Source organism: Hyposmocoma kahamanoa, unplaced genomic scaffold (assembly GCF_003589595.1).
Source record: "Hyposmocoma kahamanoa isolate Upper Pololo Valley unplaced genomic scaffold, ASM358959v1 92, whole genome shotgun sequence".
In the NCBI taxonomy this organism is placed as follows: domain Eukaryota; kingdom Metazoa; phylum Arthropoda; class Insecta; order Lepidoptera; family Cosmopterigidae; genus Hyposmocoma; species Hyposmocoma kahamanoa.
The window spans coordinates 3,905,602-3,926,095 of NW_020654748.1; the positions used below are offsets into that span (position 1 = coordinate 3,905,602).

The 20,494-nt window shown below is 34.7% G+C and overlaps 1 protein-coding gene across 2 annotated transcripts in view; it reads right to left on the reverse strand.

The window, feature by feature from the left end:
- The window catches only part of LOC113236781 (pancreatic triacylglycerol lipase-like), an 88,274-nt gene that overhangs the window by 31,463 nt on the left and 36,317 nt on the right, over positions 1–20,494 (reverse strand). For both annotated transcript variants that reach the window (XM_026472950.1, XM_026472949.1), the window contains exon 2: positions 19,650–19,699. The gene's annotated coding sequence lies outside the window, so the exon portion shown is untranslated. The remainder of the gene's footprint in view (positions 1–19,649; positions 19,700–20,494) is intronic.

A 20,494-nucleotide genomic window follows, 5' to 3' on the forward strand; every position in this document is an offset into this window, starting at 1 on the left:
TTGGTACGTCTAGCGCGTTTATTCCCATTAGTTCTGTTGTACAGTTATGTTGACGGTCTCTAACTTGACGTAACGACTGCTACCTGGATAGAACGGGGTATGATCGAATAAAACGCTAAATATTGTAACGAACGTGCTATTCGAACGTAAGATAAAAGTTTTAGGAAAGATGGGTTTTCTAAAACTTTTATCTTCGTCTCCAAACACAAGCTCTTCCGCTCTTCTTTTTCAGCCGGTGGCGTCATTGTTCGTAAAAATTATCTTTTACAATTCACTGGATAACAGACAGTACCAATATGATTACAAATTGAAGAACCTACCAAGAAAGAAGTACGTATGACCTTGCACTTTTAGTAACTAAGAAACTACGGGTTCAAATTGGCTAAATCAATGCATCCGCGTAAAGCGGGGTAATTTTGAAAATCGCGTTATGACGAAATCACGCAATGCGGACAATAAGAGATATCAATAATTGTGCCTCTACCACGAGTTTACTGTCACTAGAGACTGCGTAAATTACTTCACAATTTTGAATGGCAAATTATACAGCGCCCCTAGCGGTCACAAGCAGCAACAAATTTTGTATACAGACTACGCGGTCGCTGGCGATAACTGTCACGGTAATCTTGTGGTAGACGCACAAATATCATAGATCATGATATTGTCATTTTACTCATTAGTAAAATGGTCATTTTACTCATTAGTAAAATGACAATATCATGATCTATGATCTGATATGATGATCTGAATAATATGATCAATAACTTTGCTTTGAGTACAAAATTGTGTACTTAATCAAGAGAGAGAGAGAGTTGTATTACTTTTTTTTTATAATATCAAGTGACGCGACAAACAAGTGCGCCTTTATTTACAGCAGTTTCGTTATCTGTAAATTTATTGTTACCTCTTAAAGTAGGTCAACTGAAGCCTCTACGAATGTCATGTTAAATGTATTTTTGATGCTAGTTTAACGATTTTTGATATATCTAATATTTACGGAACGATACAAGGTGTTTTTTATCGTCTATTTCACATGTTTACAGTGTGCGTTCGCTTGAAGCTGATGGCACAATGGCCGTGTAGGAATTGGCAGTTATGCCGCGGTTGCAATTGAATTCAAACTGCTTTCTGACGGCATTCCAACTGCCATTTAGCAGTTAAAATGCCGCTCATGTGACACGTACTTATTATCCCGTTGGTAAGAGATCGTGTACCGGTTTCTGCATCTTTTTGCGCTTATGGCTTTGACGACCTCTGTGACCCAACGGTTTGCAACACTCGTTGTGGAGATCACTAATTAACTTTTCCGAATTAATTTTGATCTGGGTGTTCGGGGTTGTGCCTCGGAGTGTATTCTGTTGCTCTGGTACACATATCTATGTGTACCAGATAAAAAAATCTTTATTATAATTATTAATACAAAGGACGAACACTTAGAAAAAATTCCTTCGATCCGGCCGGATTCGAACCGACGTCTTCTAGCTTACCGTGCCAGACGCTGTACCAACCAAGCCACGGAACGAACCAGCGGACCTCCCGAATATTTCTATGTGCTTGCGTCGTGTCTTTGTATTTGGTTTTTCAACGACTTTTTAGTCGTAGCGCCATCTATGAGAAATCTATGAAAGATTTATCACCCAGTTAGTACCTTTACAGCTACCAGTCCTGGCGAGAGATGTCGCTATTCGGTGTATTTTAAATTTTTATTGAATTGATATTCAATTTTTTTTGTGAAATTACTTCACGAAAAAAAAATAATTTCATAAAAAAGAAAATTTGGTCGAAGGATTTTTTTCTGAGTGTTCGTCCTTTGTATTAATAATTATAACAAACTAGTGGAGTAATTTCACAAAAAAAAATTGAATATCAATTCAATAAAAATTTAAAATTCTTTATTTAACAATAAAGCTAACGCACCACATACATAGAGAGATTACAGGACAAAAATTAAACACATTAGCAGGGCAATAATTGGCGGTCTTATCGCTTACAGCGTGACATCAGGTAATTGGTGTGGTAGTACTTTGTTATTATTATGGCCGATAATGTTTACCGTACCCGTTAGACCAATGATTTATGCTCATTGCGTTAGACTATTAATTTATAGAATTATAATTGGTGACGCAATTTAAAAAATCACATATAACGTGCAGGCGTAAGTTGCTTGTCGCCTACAATCGCATAAAAAAGTTACGAACGGTACCTACCTTACACGAGACGTGAGCTGGAATTGTGACGTAAATATTATGATGAAAGATGAATGAACAAACAACTCGTCATCAAAATCAATAACAGTGGCAGTCTGACATTTTGTTATTATTACATATCCATTACACTATTTTTCGAATTATCATTGGTGATGCAATTATAAAAAATCACACATAACTTATAACCGTAATGTAAATAGTAAGTGTTTAAATTAACAATAACTTCCAAATACCAAGGTTGTGTTAATGACTGGCTATAAATTACCTTTTGTTAATTGGTGCAAAAATTTCACACAAAATTGAAATCGCAACCTTGGGCTTTGGTGTAGCCTTGGTGTAAAAGGTCATATTTGCTAAATGACGACTTTTCAGGAGCGAGGTTTAAAGATACTACGAACGAAAGTAGCTCTTTCTTGTGAATTAGAGCGCATTTTCCTACAATCTGTAAGGCTAGCACAACAAGTCGCGACTTGCGCGAGAGTGACATAAAGTGCGAGATACCTACGCCTTGTCGTGCTAGCCCTACTGTGCACACCTGTGACGTCACATGTGCCTCGTTTTAAATAACAACACATCTATGAGAACATAATATTTGTATTATATAATACGATACTGGACATGACCTTTTATGAGAATTTGTCATAATGATTAACCTTGTAGGTGGGTTGCATCGATTGAGATTGTGTGATGAAAATAATTTTAAGACGAAAAAAATTGGAATATCAGTGATTTCCGAGTATCGATTTGCATCCATGGTGGAACAAAGCCACATCTTCCAAATGACAAATTTTCAGGAAAGACGTTTAAAGATTCTGCGAACGAATTATTAAATTAGACGATAACTTTTTATGCATAAATATAGTTACAAAATTTCATATACATATATGAATTGTTTCATGTAGTTCGTATGATTTTTATGACTTTCATATGATAAAAAACTTTTAACGTAAGATCAAATATGCCTTAATAGAGCCAGTTTGTGTTAGGCCACATATTAGTATAATATTACTAATGGTATGAAATGAGTTTACGTGACAATTAAGTTGGTTGCTTAGTATTAATATTTAAAGATAGTTCGTAAATATACTAATACCAATTAGACATTAAAAAAAATGTTGTTAGAATATATAATTACATTATTATTATAGATTTATACTATAACAGTCAATTGTGGTCAAGGGACCTGTAAATAATCTGAAACGATACGATGGGTTGTTTGATTAAAAAAAAACAAATATACACGATTTAGACCCGAAAAATTTGTTTATTTTCGACCAAAAAAGTTTTGAAAAAAGAATACATTTTTCAATATATTAATTTCATTACATTGGTCGAACATCTGATTTACTTTTTTAAGCTCGATTGGATGTGAAAAGTAAAGCGTTTGGAGTTATTCCTTAACGTTATGAAGTATCATCATAAATGGGAAAGTGATCTTCAATTTAACATAACCAAATCAGCATGTCTTTTAAAACGGTTTCTGAAAATGCATGATTTTTATGACTTAACTTCAATATTAAGAAAAATCTACAACTTTCGAAAGATCGCACCGAAGTCGTGTTGCTAGGCAAATTAATGGTAAACTTAATGAATTCGATAAGAAAGCGATGAAATGACGATAATCGTTAGATATATTGGGAGGTGATATAATTTAACGATTCGCTTTCACCCAACGATTAAACGAGTTTATTCCACAAGATAAAGAAGACCGGAAGATTATAAAGTCATTAATCGATTTAGAAAAGCGTAATCAATGCTGCGATAAAAATTAAAACAAACTCTAAGCCGTCGAGCGCGGAAGTCGATGATGCAATATTAATGCACACGATTCTGATATAATAGTGAAGGAGTGCAGGCAATTTCTTTGTAATTGATGGGTCAGTTATAACTATTATAAAAGAGGCAATGTGCTTAATGGTATGGTAGTTTCTGGTGTTAATTGTCGTTTGTCGTGTACAGTGACGTATTCAGGGCGCAGGTCGACCCCGTTGTGTTCGTAATATGTCGCAACTCATTGTTGAATGGCCTTTACATAACTCCCGATTCATCTCGAAATAAATGTGTTCGTCGTTGTCCTTAAATGGACCGTATCGCAATGTTTCATTTATTATTTATATTAATAAATATTTATACAGATATTCGAGTTTATGTTTTGGCTCTCGCCTTTCCGATAGTCTAAAAGTAAATTAAGAGTTTTTATATATGGAAGAGGCAATATTCGCCTGCAATGGCAATTATTAATAAGGTGCCTTCATTCAGGGTCCTACATTACTGCGACCATTGATTGAAAGGTCGCCAATTTTAAGCACATAAGTAAAAAATGCTTTATTTTTAACATATAGGTTTATTTATAAAACACTAAGAATCTTGCAAGACTATATTACTGACGTCATGAACAACAACTTTTGTTGCATAACTTGTAATAATTCATTAGATTTCGGTGATAATTCTGTGCGGTAACGAAAAAAATGGCGCTAACGTAAATGACAGTACTGTCCAAGTCAAGTCAAGTATATTTATTTGATTTTAGCATAACCACTTAGTCACAAGATTCAGATTCTCGATTAATAAAGTGACAGTACTCTCACAGAAAAAATACTATTGTTAAATATAGTCTATTCCAATGAACTTCATTGGTCTATTCTTAATTCTGTAATGCGATAAATAAATAAATATACGAAGGCAAGGGCTTTAATAACAACTTTTTTCGGAGTTTGTTTTATTTTTTTAATTTAAAACTCCTTATCGAGTTTTTAGGTTTTCGCGATTGTTACACATAGGAAATGAAACTATTTTTCTGGATTTAAATAGCGTATACTAGGTTAATGAGGGTATATTTGTTTTTTCAAACATCCGACGTTTCGGGCCCTTTACAGGTCCCATGGGATCGTGACCATTTAAATTTGATTTAAATCCGGAAAAATAGTTTCATTTCAAACTCTTTACTAAGCAACAGACGTTACTTTTAAAAATTTGAGCGAAAATGAAAAAAAATAGAAATAAGAACGATGGTGAAGTCGGTATATTCTATTGAAGATATCTCCATCGGAAATCACAACATTAAGGACGGAATATGTATTCACTAGGTATGTTTTTTTTTTACTTTCTTTACCCATCTGACCTTTTTATGTAATTTTTTACCGATTTGCATCAAATGAGGACGTGATAGCCGAAACAGAGGTCTATTTTTCAAAGTTTCATTCAAAATACTTCTTTGATGGGTTGAAGAAGTTGGAATATCACCGCTCAAGGTGTATAGTGTTAAAAGGAGATTACGTAGAAAATTAAACTACAATTTAAAAAATACGTTTTTTTTCTTCTCAGAGCACGGACTTACGAAATCGTACATTATACTTGTAATAAACAGTTACAGCATGAAATATTTTGTTCCAATTCGTTCATTCATTCATTCAATTATTTAAAAATGTGTTGTCATTATATTGACCTTCAACTTTATCGTAACCAACAAATAATCGTCGAGTACCCATACGTACCTCTTATGAAGCATTGTTGCTTATTACATAACATTGTTTTGGTTAAATAACCACGACAGATACCGACGACCTTCTTTGGGCTGAATCTTGTTGACCTACAAACAATATTCACTCATTAAATCAACTGACTGCCATTTTATTACTTTAAAGACGAGAAATTATGGAATTGACGTGATTTGTTTGATATCGAGTTCTTAGGCTTTCGCGACTGTTACATATAGGAATAGAAACTATTTTTTCGGATCTAAAATTTGTTTTTTTTTCGAACAAACCAACGTTTCGGGCCCTTTAAAGGTCCTACTATATTCTCATATTTGTATTTTTAGTTGCAGTGGAGCTTCTTGTGAAAGAGTTTGTCAGGGAAATACTGCTACCTTACCTATTTGTGCCGCCAAGCAGTAATGTGAGCATCACTGTATTCCGGTTTTGAAGGGTAAGGGTGCTGGTGAAATTACAGGCACATGGGACTTGACAACGTATGTCTCAGGGCGGGTGACGGGCGTAGTGGCAGTGCCCCTCAGATCTTTGCGATTTAAAGCTCTGAGTGGCACTGCAACTGTTATGGACAGACTTATAGCTTACTACCAAGCGCACGACTTATTCGTCCTGTCACTTGATATTATATAATTTCAGTACAGAGTACTAAAAAGTCGACCTCGAAAGTTCGTAAATAGATGTAATTTGCCAAGTTTTATTTAAATCGGTTACCGGAAAGTGCGCGAAACCGGACTCATCACCTAGTTTACCACCTTTAGTGGAGGAATATTTTCTTCAAATTTAAATGGGACCACTACCGAGGTACCTTCTTTCCAACAAAAAAGAATCATTACAATCGGTTCACATTTTTTGCCAGATGCCAAATCAATAAATTATAGAAATATAATTTAGATATCTAACCTCAGTCACTCAAAAGTTCTTTAGATATACTTCACGCACCATTTAATAACATCACTAAAGTGCTTTAATAAAAGTAAGTTTCTGCACTGTTTGCAATTGTTAGATAAAGTAAATTACCCTCTTATTATTATAATAAATACTCCACTGTCAATATCTTTATTGTATTGAATGCCACATTATTTTATTTATTTTTCAAGTTACGGTATTCAGAATATCTAGGTCACAAGTTGGTTCGTAGTATATTTTTTGCGTAGGTATCAATTTCGCATCGGAACGAATGGCAGGCCGATATTCGCGTAACAGCATGCACAAAAACATTTAGGCAGGCAGTGTTATGACAATAATAGTGAAATTATAAGGTTTTTTTGAAAGATTTACTCAACTTTAAAAAATTTTAAGTTGCCCAAAAAAATTTAATGATTCATATAATAAAAATGATACAAAAAACTTTTTTACAAAAATTACATTTTGTAATAAGGGCGCATTCAAATTAGCCGCTGTTAGACGCGCTGCAGTAGCGCTGCAGCCACGCGGCGGCCGCGCGACTGTCTTTTTCCATACAATTCCTAGAAGCGCTGCAACCGCGCGGCGGCCGCGCGACATTCGCGCTAAAGTCACGGTTAGTGAGGTGTACATGTTAATTTTTCAAATTAACCACGATGTATGAGAATCGAATTGAAGAATTTATAGAGAATGTAAAACAAAACCCTGCAATATGGGATAGCAGTTCCGCCGCTTATTCCAATCGACTGGATAAAAAAAGGGATGGGAAAATTTATATCTAAAATTTATTGACAATTTTGAAATTGAAACAAATAACTGAAAAAAATATAGCAGGTGAGTAAATTTTAATACCTATATGTGAAGTGTGTGGCCCAAGAACTAGGTAAAAGTAATGTTTCTTCGTCAGAATCCATCGCGTAACTGAATCGAAAGATAAAAAAACATCACTAAAAATTCGGTCGCACTTCAACGGCGCGGTTCGCGCGGCCGCGGCTGCAGCGCTTCTAACAGCGGCTAATTAGATCGCGCTCTAAGTCATATACAATCTTCATAGGAGCAGAACATTACGTATTGTGACAACACCTGAATTAAAGAAAGTCTTCTGTGCTGAATGCTCGATAGACAAGGTCAGTTTGTTCTGTGGTCAGTGACAGCCATCGAGTATATAACCAGAAATAGAGACGAACTAAGGGCCGTCCATTCCTGGCAACTCGTCAGGTAAATGGGTCTTATATCATTTTTAAATATCAACTCTCGTTTGCGCTGAAATCACTAATTAGAAAACTGACATCGTACAGCGCCAACAAATGACCTGTGTGTACCGATCCGTATATTCCAAAAATATTCTATATTTATTGTAATAAAGATAATAATATCTAACTGTGGGGGGCTGTTCCATTCGGTGGTGTGCGAAAAACATTTAATCGCATTTAATCGGTATTTAAATATTAAAGAACACTATCAAAGCTTAAGTTAAACTGGTCGTTGTGAAGTGAAACAATTGACGTCACCGCTTAATTGTTTCGAATTCGGGCTGGCCAATCGGAGCGTACAGAACTTCTGTCACAGTAATGATCTGGCAGAATAGTTTTCAAATAAATGACATGACATTTCGTCTCTATTTCTGGTTATACACGTGATGGTGACAACACTCGTCCTGATAGTTAATGTTAATACGAAGCAGTCTATTGTTCGTCAAATTGGAGATCAAATCCGCGTAAATGTCGTGGCAACCAAATTAGAGTGATTTACGGAAATTTATTGTTATCCGTTTGTAGACAATATAAATTAATGCTTACTGTGCAAATTTGAAAGTCGTAACTATTGAAATAACAAGGTAATAACGTTAAAACCCTCTCCTGGGAAATTTGGTTTGCTGCAGATACGCGCTTTTTATCAATACTACATTCGCGGATTTGCACTATCCCCAACGTAATGTTTCCCTAAATGTATCGGTGTGTGTATTAAGTCTAATAAGTCCCTACATTTGCAAGCGATAGCATTTTAAAATGCAGAAGCTGTCATATAAAGTCTGTACTAGCAAACATCTTATTTAAATGTCTACTAATTAGATAGATCTGATATGTTAGGTCATATTGCGCACTCTGAATACTCGGAATACTCAGTCAATGCCCAAGAAGAGCACTTTCTGATGGCTATCACGTAAAGAGCTCAAAGCAAGAGTTAACAGTATTCAATGATTTCATATGAGTGTAAAAAGCCTTACTCTGAAAAATAAGTAGAGTGCGAAGAAGTGATTGTCAAACCACTAATGACAGACTATAATTGTCATTTTCCTTTTTTTATTCCAGCTATTTATGTGCTGGTGTATAATAATTTTTATTTTCTATTTTTGTAAAGCCAAATAATTCGTCGAATCAATGTGATATTAAATAACTTTACGAGCAATAAATCCTTGAAGTTTTGTTTCGATGCTACAAAATATAAAACATGATAAGTATTTTATATATTGTATTTCGTAATTTATGTTTCTAAATTGAACTTGAAATTGACCAACAGCTTTTCGGTGAAGGATCATGACGACACCTGCACGTCGAAGAAGGTTCACAGCTCTCGGAAAACGTGTAAAGTCCCCAACTCGCACTGGGCCACCATGGCCTAAATCCTCGTCTGAGAGCGTACTATAATTTAAATTGTATGAGTTTTGAATGTCAGAATGTTACACCACTATGATATGAAATTATTTTTTTTGTGAAATTACTCCACTAGTGGCAGTGGGCTGACCATATCTGTCAAAGAACCGATAACTTGCTCGATGACTATCTCGACAAACGTAGTGTAGGACGCCCTCTGGCCAGATGGAGTGACGATTTGCGAAAGGCTGTAGGCAGCAGATGGATGCGACAAGCTGAGGACCGGGCGAAATGGCGTGCATTGGGAGAGACCTATATCTAGCAGTGGACTGCGAAAGGCTGATGATGGTGATGACTCCACTTGTTTATTATAACTATTAATCCTGTAAGAAATTAATTTCTCACAGATGGCGCTACGGCAAAAAAGTCGTTAAAAACCAAACCAAAGATCTGCAACAATGCGTGCGCGTGCGTTTTAAATATATGTATGTCAGACGTGTGCATTTATGTATGGTTGTTTGTTTAAGTGCACAAGGAAACGCCGACAGAAGAATATTAAACCGCATATTAACCGCTTGGACTACTTTTGTTACGTATTGGCTAACGGTCAATTATAGTTTCATGGAAGTAAATACGAGTATATAATACTTATTTCTGCCGCCAAACAGTAAAGTGATTAACACTGCGTTCCGGTTTTGAAGGGTAAGTATACTGGTGAAATTACAGGCACATGGGACTTTATGTCTCTAGGTTACGGGCGCGGTAGCAGTGCCCCTCAGATGTTTGCGATTTAAAGATCTGAGTGTCACTACAACTATTGTATACAGGCGTGTCAATTATCATCAGGTGCATGACTTGGTCATCCTATCATTTGATATCATAAACTAAAGTTTGGTAAGGTAAGTATGAGTACTAAATACACTAAAAGCAGGGTGGTAATTGCGCTACACCCGAAGGTATTTTCAATCATCAATACTTTTATACCCTAATCTGTTGTTCCATAATATAATAGTCGAGTGATTATAAACGGCTGACTTCACATGGGTAGCCATGTAAACATTAATCTGTATTAGCGGATAAAATCTCCCCCTTTTCGAATGTAATGCAATTAAGTGAATAACTTGAATAATTAATGTTACAAATATTTTGGATGATAATTAACATGCAATAACACCTGACACAGATTCCTTTGAATAGAACCTTCCAAGTACAGTTGTTGAATGCCGGAATCACTGGAATACATAAACGTAATCATAATAAATATCAACAGACCAATTATGCATAATATATATAAGTGTACTTATTGCATGGGCATAAAGTTTTATTTGATCAAGTCAAGCTGATGATATGTCAATGAGTGTCTCCTGATGCTCTGCCCACACAGAGGCGGGAGCGAAGGCGAATGGTCGAGTTCTTATGAACCCTATGAACCCTTCCACATTGAAACGGCTGGCGCAGCGGAGCGCAATTCGGGAGCGGGTCTTTATCGGGACTTTAGCGTTATGAACGTATTTTTTTACAACTCTTGAGTGTGCTTTCATTAAGTTTCAATATTAATTCGACCGAAATTAACGTAAACCGTAGCGCTAATAAAAGCAGAAAATATTCTTCATCTTTATCCGACAACGATGTGGTGTTTTCTTCAAACTCTGTGTACAAAATGAAACGCACGGCTGCGTTTGGTTTCACATTACCGGCCACCTTCGGTCTGCTTTTCTGCCGCGAACTTCGCTTGGGACTGCTGTGTGGCATGCCCCGCATTCGCTTCCCGAAGGTTCGCCCCCGGGCCACTTTTCCCGTTGTACTACCTCTGTGTAGCCTGAGCTTTATAAACATTATCGACTATGTAATTCACTATTTCACGAAAGCGTCGTGTTATCGACAAGCGCTTTTTGTAACGTACGTAGAAAAGACATCAACGAGAGATAGAACTTGCTTTGGGGATACTGGAAGAATTTTTAGCTTACGTTGAAACAAAAAGTTTTGTTCTTTTTTTAAGTCTGTCATACGATTACTTCTTTACTATGTCTTGTTGAAAAGTGCAGCCCGTTTGTATTACAATTATCGCACCTTAGTATAATAAGGCTACATCTACAAAATGACAATTTTTGAATGATAGTTGTTTAAAATTTGTACGAACGAAATAAATCGAAACGTTTTTATGCTTAAATAGGAGTCATTTCTTTTTATTTTATTTTTTTTATTAAAAAGTAAGTGCGCATTTGACCTTCATCTCACTTGATGGAAAGTGATGATGAAGTCGATGATGGAGCATCCACATCTAAATAATGCCTATTCACTCTCGCCTTGAAAAGGTCCAAGTTATTCCGATGAGGGAAGTACGTAGTTAGGGAATTCCACTCCATAATTGTTCGCCATATAAATGTGGAAGCGAAGTACTTCCTGCGAATTTTTTTAATATCCTCAACATAGGGGTGGAACCGCAGCCTACGTCTGCTCCCCCGATGATGGAAAGGGGAAGGCGGAATTTATTCATGTAGTTCCCTTTTATGCTCTCCGTGAAATATCATGTAGAATAACGATAAGCAGGCAACTTTACGGCGCTTTTAGCACTTTTGACGTATGATTATGTGTGATTTTGCTATCCCAACGATAAACGACAAAGTAAATCGTACTTTGATGATTTACTTTTATATTTCGCGATTTCAGGAATCTCTTTATTAAAAAATGTTGTATTTGATGTAATGAATATGCCCATTACAAGAATGTCGTTTAATGAATTAGGTAGGACCACGTATATTTCATATTAACTGTTTTCGTGATTAGAACGGAGTCGACCGTGGCCTAGTATCTTCGTCTAGAGAACACATTAGCATCCTATTATCTACGTCGTAAGGGTTACAAAAACTGCTGTCCCACATTACAAAAACAACTAACGCATTTAAAGCAATTTACGACTTTTCGGCAGTAAGGAAGATTTTGCATCGATAGTACAATATTCCGAGAATAAATCTCTCCAGACACGATCCCATAAAGTTTTAATGCAGTTAAAAGGTGCGTATGCACCGATCACTTTCACCTGCACTTCTCACCTTGCTCACTGTCACTTTTGTACAGTCTCATGGATAAAGTTCATAAAGATTTTATATATTCTGCATCAAACACGGCAATACTTTACATTTCACGGACTAGGTATTTACAAGAAATTGGATTTAAGTAGATAAGAGTGCGAGTATGAAATAAAAAATAATTGGGTAATTTAGATGAACAGCAAGTTTTGTGTCATAAACATTTCCCAAATAATTACGTGTTGTGCTACAATAAGCAAAATTGTTATTTTAAACCAATATTATATTAAGTGGCGGTACGAACAAGTCGTCTGTTGGTAAGCTACACGCTTACCCATAACAGTTGCAGTGACACTCAGAAATTGAAATCTGAGAAGATTTTTAAGCACTACACACTTTCATACTATAGGAGCAGCAGAGCTCCTTGTCAAAGAGTTCGTCCAGGGAAGTAATGTAACCTTATCTATTTCTGCCGCCAAGCAGTAATGTCAGCATTACTGTGTTCTGGTTTTGAAGGGTAAGGGTGCTGGTGAAATCACAGACTTGTCAACTTATGTCTCAGGGCGACGGACTCAGTGGCAGTGTCCCTCAGATCTTTGCAATTAAAGCTCTGAGTCGTAGTGCAACTGTTATGGACAGGCGTGTCGCTTATTATTAGGCTCACGACTTGTTCGTCCTGTCACTTGGTATTATAATAAAATGTTTATAATATTTGTTTACTATTTGTTTTGTACTTTTCTCAACGAGTACTTTTATGCTTGTTTAGATTTTTGTAGCAAACCGAATATGTTATTATATTTTTAATTATACTTTTGATTGTTGCTGTTGTTATTAATTGTTGTTGATTTTTCCTTTTCTTGATGTTTTTTTAAGTAAGTCAATGGCCCCGCACTAGGAAAAAACCTGTGTCGCGGATGTCATGGACATACACATAAACAACCACAAGTTACACCTAAACTGACGTTACACCGTGTTAAACCATGTTGTCAATTTTACCGTCTTTTTAACCGACTTCAAAAAGGAGGAGGTTCTCAATTCGACTATATGTTTTTTTTGTATGTATGTTATGCGATAACTCCGGTATTTGTGAACCGATTTTCATGATTATTTTTTTGTTGTAAAGAGGGTAACTCCATAATGGTCTCATATAATTTTGAAGAAAATCATCCCTCTAAGGGTGACTGTTCACACATGAAGATTCATTTTTATAAATAACGCCTAAATAGCGCTTTTGCTATTCTCCAATTCAAGGCGTTTTTTTCTCATTATACTTTGAGTAGTGAGAACCGATTTTTATTATCTCCTGTGTCAAGTCCGGTATAGGGGATGAATCCGGATTTGCGCACTTTCCGGTAACCGATTTCAATAAAAGTTGGCAATTATATGTAATTCCACGTACTTTTCAGGTCGGTTTTTTAGTACTCTGTACTAAGATTATTACTAATTGCAAGTGGTAGTTACATGTATTGGTTTGATACATTTAGTTTTAAGATGTTCCTACTTTACGTTATGAAGATTGTCACAATGTAATCAAATGTTTTTAAATAAAATAAATACATTTGGCCTTTAACATTTATTTCTTAATGCTTGTGATTGTACCTTGAAAGTGCATCGAAAGCTCTCAAACCTGAGCAATTGAATAGGTGGTTTAAGCAAAGCACTTTGCATACAAATTCCAATGCAATCGATAGTCGACTTATTGATAAGATATCACTAAACATATAATAAAACACCATTGGATTGCGGACGATTTCTATTTGTTAACAAAAAATATGTATATATATATATTGCATAAATTTATGAGTAACTTAGTGATATTTAGTTGAATATGTTGTACAATTTGAATTATCGAACGACACATTACCACCTTGAGGCGAAAAAAATCGTAGTTGCGTAGGTTTTGTAGCGTATACCTAATCTAATCGCGGAAAAGTTCATTGCACGATATTGAATACCTTTTAGAAATAAAATATATTTTCTTACAGTAAAAAGAGTCCCATGATGTATTTATTACACGGGAGAGATTATTTCATTGAAAAATGTGTACTAACACTGAAACTGTAAGTCTAGCACGAAATACGAAACTACGCGCCGGCGTCCACAACGAAGCTTATACGTACTATATAAGTCAGTTTTACGATGAAAGTAATTTCATAATTCGATACGAAAGTTGTGATTTGACGTTTCGGAGTGAGGACTTATGTCAAATCACGACCTTCGTACGCGTTTCTTGATAGCCTCCGGTTCGATACGAAGCTAAAACGATGATCGTCGCGTCGTATTTCGTGATAATACTACTGATTTTTTCCATAAATGAACGTAGTAAAAAGTGAAAACTTTGTGGAACTTTGAGATTTTTTTAATCGGGCGAAGTTTAGTCAATCATGTTTGTGTTATAGTTCACTATCGATAGCTTCTGTTTTCATTATCAATTACATAAAATCAAGGTGAATTCTTTTTTATCAATTGTCGAACAACCGATTTCCCGTGTGGTTAAAATACGTCAAAACGTCAATTTTCGGTCTCACTTCACCTTAAGTGTTTTTTTTTTAATTTTACATTAGGCAAAGGCGACCAGTAACAACCACACGTGCTTTGCATATTCGTTCGAACCAATGGCGTTTAAGGACTAGTTCTTATTTTTATAATAAACAAAAGATTTTCACATAAAATGTGGTCAGCAAAATAAAGGCTAGCTACAATCTCTGCTGTGAGCAAGCCGTGGTAATTAGGTTACCACGGCTTGCTTTGACCTATCACTTCTCAAGTAGAAGCCGTGTGTTTGAAACCCCTGAGTTATTCATAATATTTAAAAAATATATATTTATAAGCACTAGTAAAGTACATTATAAATGCATTACAATGTAGTCAAATACAAGACTAATAAGTAATATTCGTTGAAAAACCAAATACGACGCAAGCACATAGAAAAATTCGTGAGGTCCGCTGGTTCGTTCTGTGGCTTAGTTGGTATAGCGTCTACCACGGTATGTTAGAAGACATCGGTTCGAATCCGGCCGGATCGAAGGAATTTTTTCTGAGTGTTCGATCTTTGTATTAATAGTTATAACAAACTAGTGGATTAATTTCACATGAAAATAATTGAATATCAATTGAATAAAAAATTAAATAATTTACATTTCACTTAAACCAATAAATAAATAAAGTAAACTACGAATTCACCCACTGGTAATATTCTTATTATCTAGTAAGGCGAAGACACTTTTATCATGTGTTCTTTTGTTCAGTGTCACTGGCACTATTTAGTTTAACCACACACTACACTAGTTTCGGAATATATGTGCGAAATTTGATTTGAAATGAGCTTTTCGGTGATGGGCAACGTCGTGATGAAACCTGCACGTCGAAGAAGGCTCACAAGTGTCGGAACGGCGGGTTGGGAACTTCACATGTTGAAGTTCTCAACCCATATTAGGGCGGCGTGGCAAGCTACGGCCTAACCCTCACTCGAGAGGAGATCCATGCCCAGCAGTGGGACGTATAAATGGGTTGACGATGATGATAATGATGATGATAATGATGAATTCCGGAACTAGGAAAGCTTTGTTTTGATCTTACTCTTTCGTCTGAATATCATAAGCAAGATAAACAGTAATTAAAAGCAGAATCTTACCTTGGTAACCAAAATAACCTTAGCTAGTTTATTTTTAACGTTAAAAGTCGCATTTCCAATTACATAACGTAACTAATAACAGCTGTTACCGCAAACAGGTCTGAAGGCGTGTCAAAAAATTTTACTTGCAAACAGGTTTGAAGGCGTATCTAAAAATTAATTTCCGAATCAAGACACAAATAAGTGGTTTTAGGCATGACATTTGGCTTAACGATTAATTCTGTTAACAGTGATTAGTGTCATAAAGATTATATCACTGTTTTTAATATGCTTTCTACTCACGATCTTATTATACAGGTGGTGAAAAATATGTATTGTTTTATGTTTAATAATATTCTAACTGTACGATCAAGTTATTTATAGAACTTTCTATTAGTGCGAAGCAAAGAAAAAGTATGTTTCGGCAGCGTAGAGGAATTCAATGTCTTTTTTTTATAATATCTTGTGACAGGACGACCAAGTCGTGCACCTAGTGGTGGTAAGCTACATGCCTGTCCATGACAAATGTAGCGCCACTCAGAGTTTTAAATCACAAAAATCTGAGGAGCACTGCCACCGCGTCCGTCACCCTTAGACATAAGTTGACAAGCCCCGTGTGCCTGTAATTTCACCAGCACCCTTACCCTTCTAAGCCGGAACACAGTAATGCTAACATTACTGCTTGGTGGCAGAAATAGGTAAGGTGTACCCTGGACGAATCCTTCAGAAGGAGCTCTACTGCTAATAAAATGTCTAGTAAAGATAAATTAACAATAAGACAAACGATACTCAAGTTTGGCTCTATTTCACATGCAATACAATGGAAAAATTTATGATTGAATATGTAATATGAATTGTTTATGGCCCAGCTACTCAGGAATATTCTTTTATTCATTTCTGCCGCCTAGCCGTAATATTCACATTACTGTGGTCCCGTTTTGTGCTGGTGAAAAAAACAGGCACTTGGGACTTGTCAACTTATGTCTCAGGGTGACGGGCGCAGTGGCACTGCTCCTCTGATCTTTGTGATTTAAAGTTCTGAGTGGCACTGCAGCTGCCATGGAAAGAAGGCGTGTCGTTTACAAGCAGGCACACAACTTGTACGTACCATCGCTTGAAAAAAAAAAACACGAAAAATTTACAAAAACACACACGAAATTCGTAAGATTGCTGCCTTGATCTAAAGCTCAGTTGGTAAAAGAGGTGACCCCGGTGTGCCAATTGAATGTCGCCAACGATTGAAACATTTCGACAACTCGAGGCCATCTTTTTAGGAATATTTATTAGTTCCTTGAACATTTAAATAGCTCGACTTTGGTTTATAAACTCTAATTCGAACGATTTTAATAATAACATGGTAACTAAACCATATTTAAAAAGTGACGGTTCTTGGTATCTCTAAATTTAAATCAGCCTGTATAGAAACAGTCATCTATTTGTAGCTAACAATGTTTTCATTATTCATTATGTATCATATGTGTGTTATGCCTAAAAATAGCAATTGTAACTTCATAGTTATAAAAGAGAGAAGAGAAGTATGGTGTGCAATTAAAATTGCAATTCGTGAATAGTTTGAAATAAAGTTTTTTGTATTTGTGTTAGACCGGTTTTGGTTATTATTGTTGCTGGCATAATACATTTTACTACGTAATCGAACAATTATCTGAGAAAAATCTAAAATGTAGTTAGAAAGAATGTTTGTGTAATACAAATGATCATTTAACCAATATTTTTGTATTTTTAAATCAATAAATGACATATGGGATGAAATATTATTAATTTGTTAATGCAAATACTAAACACATGACATAATGTCATACGTAGGTAAACAATGAAATGTCGTCGTATTTGTTTTTCTACGTTTAATCACATTGTAACTGAAAACTTTGTAATCAAACCCCAAATCTGGTCGGAATAGTGACAGGGAACACTACAAAATGTTGGTAAATACTGGTAACCTTCAACCAAATTCACCCATTAAGCGCAGGGAAGAAAGCTTATTATAATGTTAAAACTATGGTGTTTTATTGGCAGCTTTGTGACTAATCATTCACTCAGTTCGTACTATGACGCGACTTTGATATTACAGTAATATTGTTCTTAAGTCAAATTTAGCAATCTTAAAATAGTTACACGGATGCAGTAGAAACAATATTATTTTCGAATTTATTGTCTAAGTTTTGATTTGTAATGATTAAAAGTTATGTTGAATTTATGTATTTACATAAATCTCTTCAATATTTTGTTTATTTTTTATTTATTAGTACACAGGAAATAATAATATCTCGTTAAATAAAAATACGTTTATTTTGTAAAATTATACCAGCGACATCTATGTGTTCCTTGGCGACGCTAACCGTTGACACTAGATTGAAATTACGAATTCACAACGTAACTTTCAAGACTCAGTTTGTTTTATATATTATTCTTCTTGAAAATGAGAAAAAATAATTGAAATTTCTTTATTTTAATTAAAAAAAATAAAAAATTTCTTTCTTTGGTAGTTAAAATTCTTTGAATGTAAATTATATTAAGTACTTTAACATTATACTACGATAAGACGATTCGGAACATCAAAAAAGAAAGAAATGACATTATATAGTTCATATAGCGTTATTTCTTTCCTATTTTTAGTACAGTACATCAAACTTGGTACTTTGAATTTTAGACCGTTCTTATTGCAAGCGGCATACAGCTGAATTTTAAATCTTAAGTGTGTAGTTTGACGTGCTCTTGACCCTGTACTAAAATACAACGAGTCTATCAAGTTAAAAAGAATATCAGTAACGTACACTTTTGAAGTTTAACTTCTTAATGGGCTCAAGGAATTTATTTACCGACATAATGCGATACAAAGTTAAAACAGTTTTTCTCACCGGTGAAATTTGGGTCGGCTTTTGTGCCATGACACAAAAAACTTGTAATAGCCCTTTGAGCGGTAGGTTTAATGGGGTCATTAAGTGGAGAAAGCTCCCTGAGTGCATCCTATTCATTTTATTATTAAGAAATAAATTCCTCCGTGTAATATAATGGTGACCTCATTCGGCGAGCGGTGAGACTTTATAAAGTTTTCAGGTTACTTTCGAAGTAGAATAATGCGACGTGTTAATTAGCTTTATGTGTGATGTGGTAGATTCATTCATTGACTCGTATTAATGTGCAGATGTGATAGATTCATTTTCTAAAATGCGGTGTATGTTCCTGTGGTTTGGTACAAGAAGTGTCTAAGTCTATATTACTTACGCACTTTTTGTAGCAAGCCACAGATATAAGTTTCTTCAAAATATTGATTTTAAGATTTCCTGTTATGTGTATATTCAATATTTACTATTAGAAAAAAAGCGAAAAAAATTAACACCAATATTGACGTATTTCGCTCTACTTAAATGTATATTATTAAAGCTTAAATATATATTTCAAGAAAAAATTTACATAAACAAATATTTAATTGATTCGCACCCCTCATGGAAGAATTTCATAAGTGCAGTTACGTCAAAAATGTTTATTGCTCCATTAGATATAGAAAAATATAACCCATATTGTCTCCAATTCTTGTAACTGTATGTACAATGTTAGTTGGTATAGTTACAAGAATTGGAGACGATATGGGTTATATACATATTTCTGTATCTAATCGAGCAATAAACATTTTTGACGTAACTTCACTTATGCCATTCTTTCATGACGAGTGCGATTGTAAGTAATTTCATAATTTATTATCAGTCCTAATATTATGCACACATATCGGTATGCATAATTTATTTAAGGAAATAAATAACAAAAATATCAAGGTGTCATAATTAAAATATTACCTTCTAAAACGAACTTTTTCTCCTCCTGAGCTCGCGTATAAAGTTTAGATCTGAAAAGAAAAAAGAAAAACAATTTACATAAGTAATTAATATAACTATTTATAAAGTGTGTACGTGGTACCTTATTACGATATGCACACATAGAGTGGACAATACCTTCCTCTGACATTAAATTCTGGTATTATTTATTGTATTTTGCTTTTATGGTATTATATTTTTTACGTGAACCAACAATTACATTACTATGGTTGTGTATTTAAAAATGTGTATTTAATTATTATTATTATATTAAAAGTAAAATAAAATTTATTTTTTTGCTTTATATTTTTTAATCATTCCGGTATTTTATTTTATTTCATTTTAATTATTTTTTTATCAGCGCAATTAAGGAGTACAAGCAATCGTCTATTGGCATAGATTTGTTCAATACTAGTGTAGGCTTGATTCGACGAACGTTTAATAAGCAATACTTTACGTAATTATCTATCTCTCATTATTTTGTTTCCTGTCTTTAAGATGTGCGTGTTGTTGGATGGGCTATATAGGGTTCAATATTTTTCCTTTTTCTCTTTTCCTTTCTTTTCCCTGTATTGCCAATTGCACCTGTTTTTAATGCGTAAAATAATATTACGTTTTTTACATTTCAATAATAATGTTTTAATTTCTGCTGACTAAAAACTTAATAATTTATATTTGGTGTACTTGTGGAGATATGTAATTAGCATTTACACCTGTTACTCAATTTCTATTTATTGTTAAAAATTCGGTGTAAATCTTCCTAAAAATAAATAAATAAATTTCAGAGTAAGTATTAGACACTCTATGTGTATTATTTGAAGTTAAGG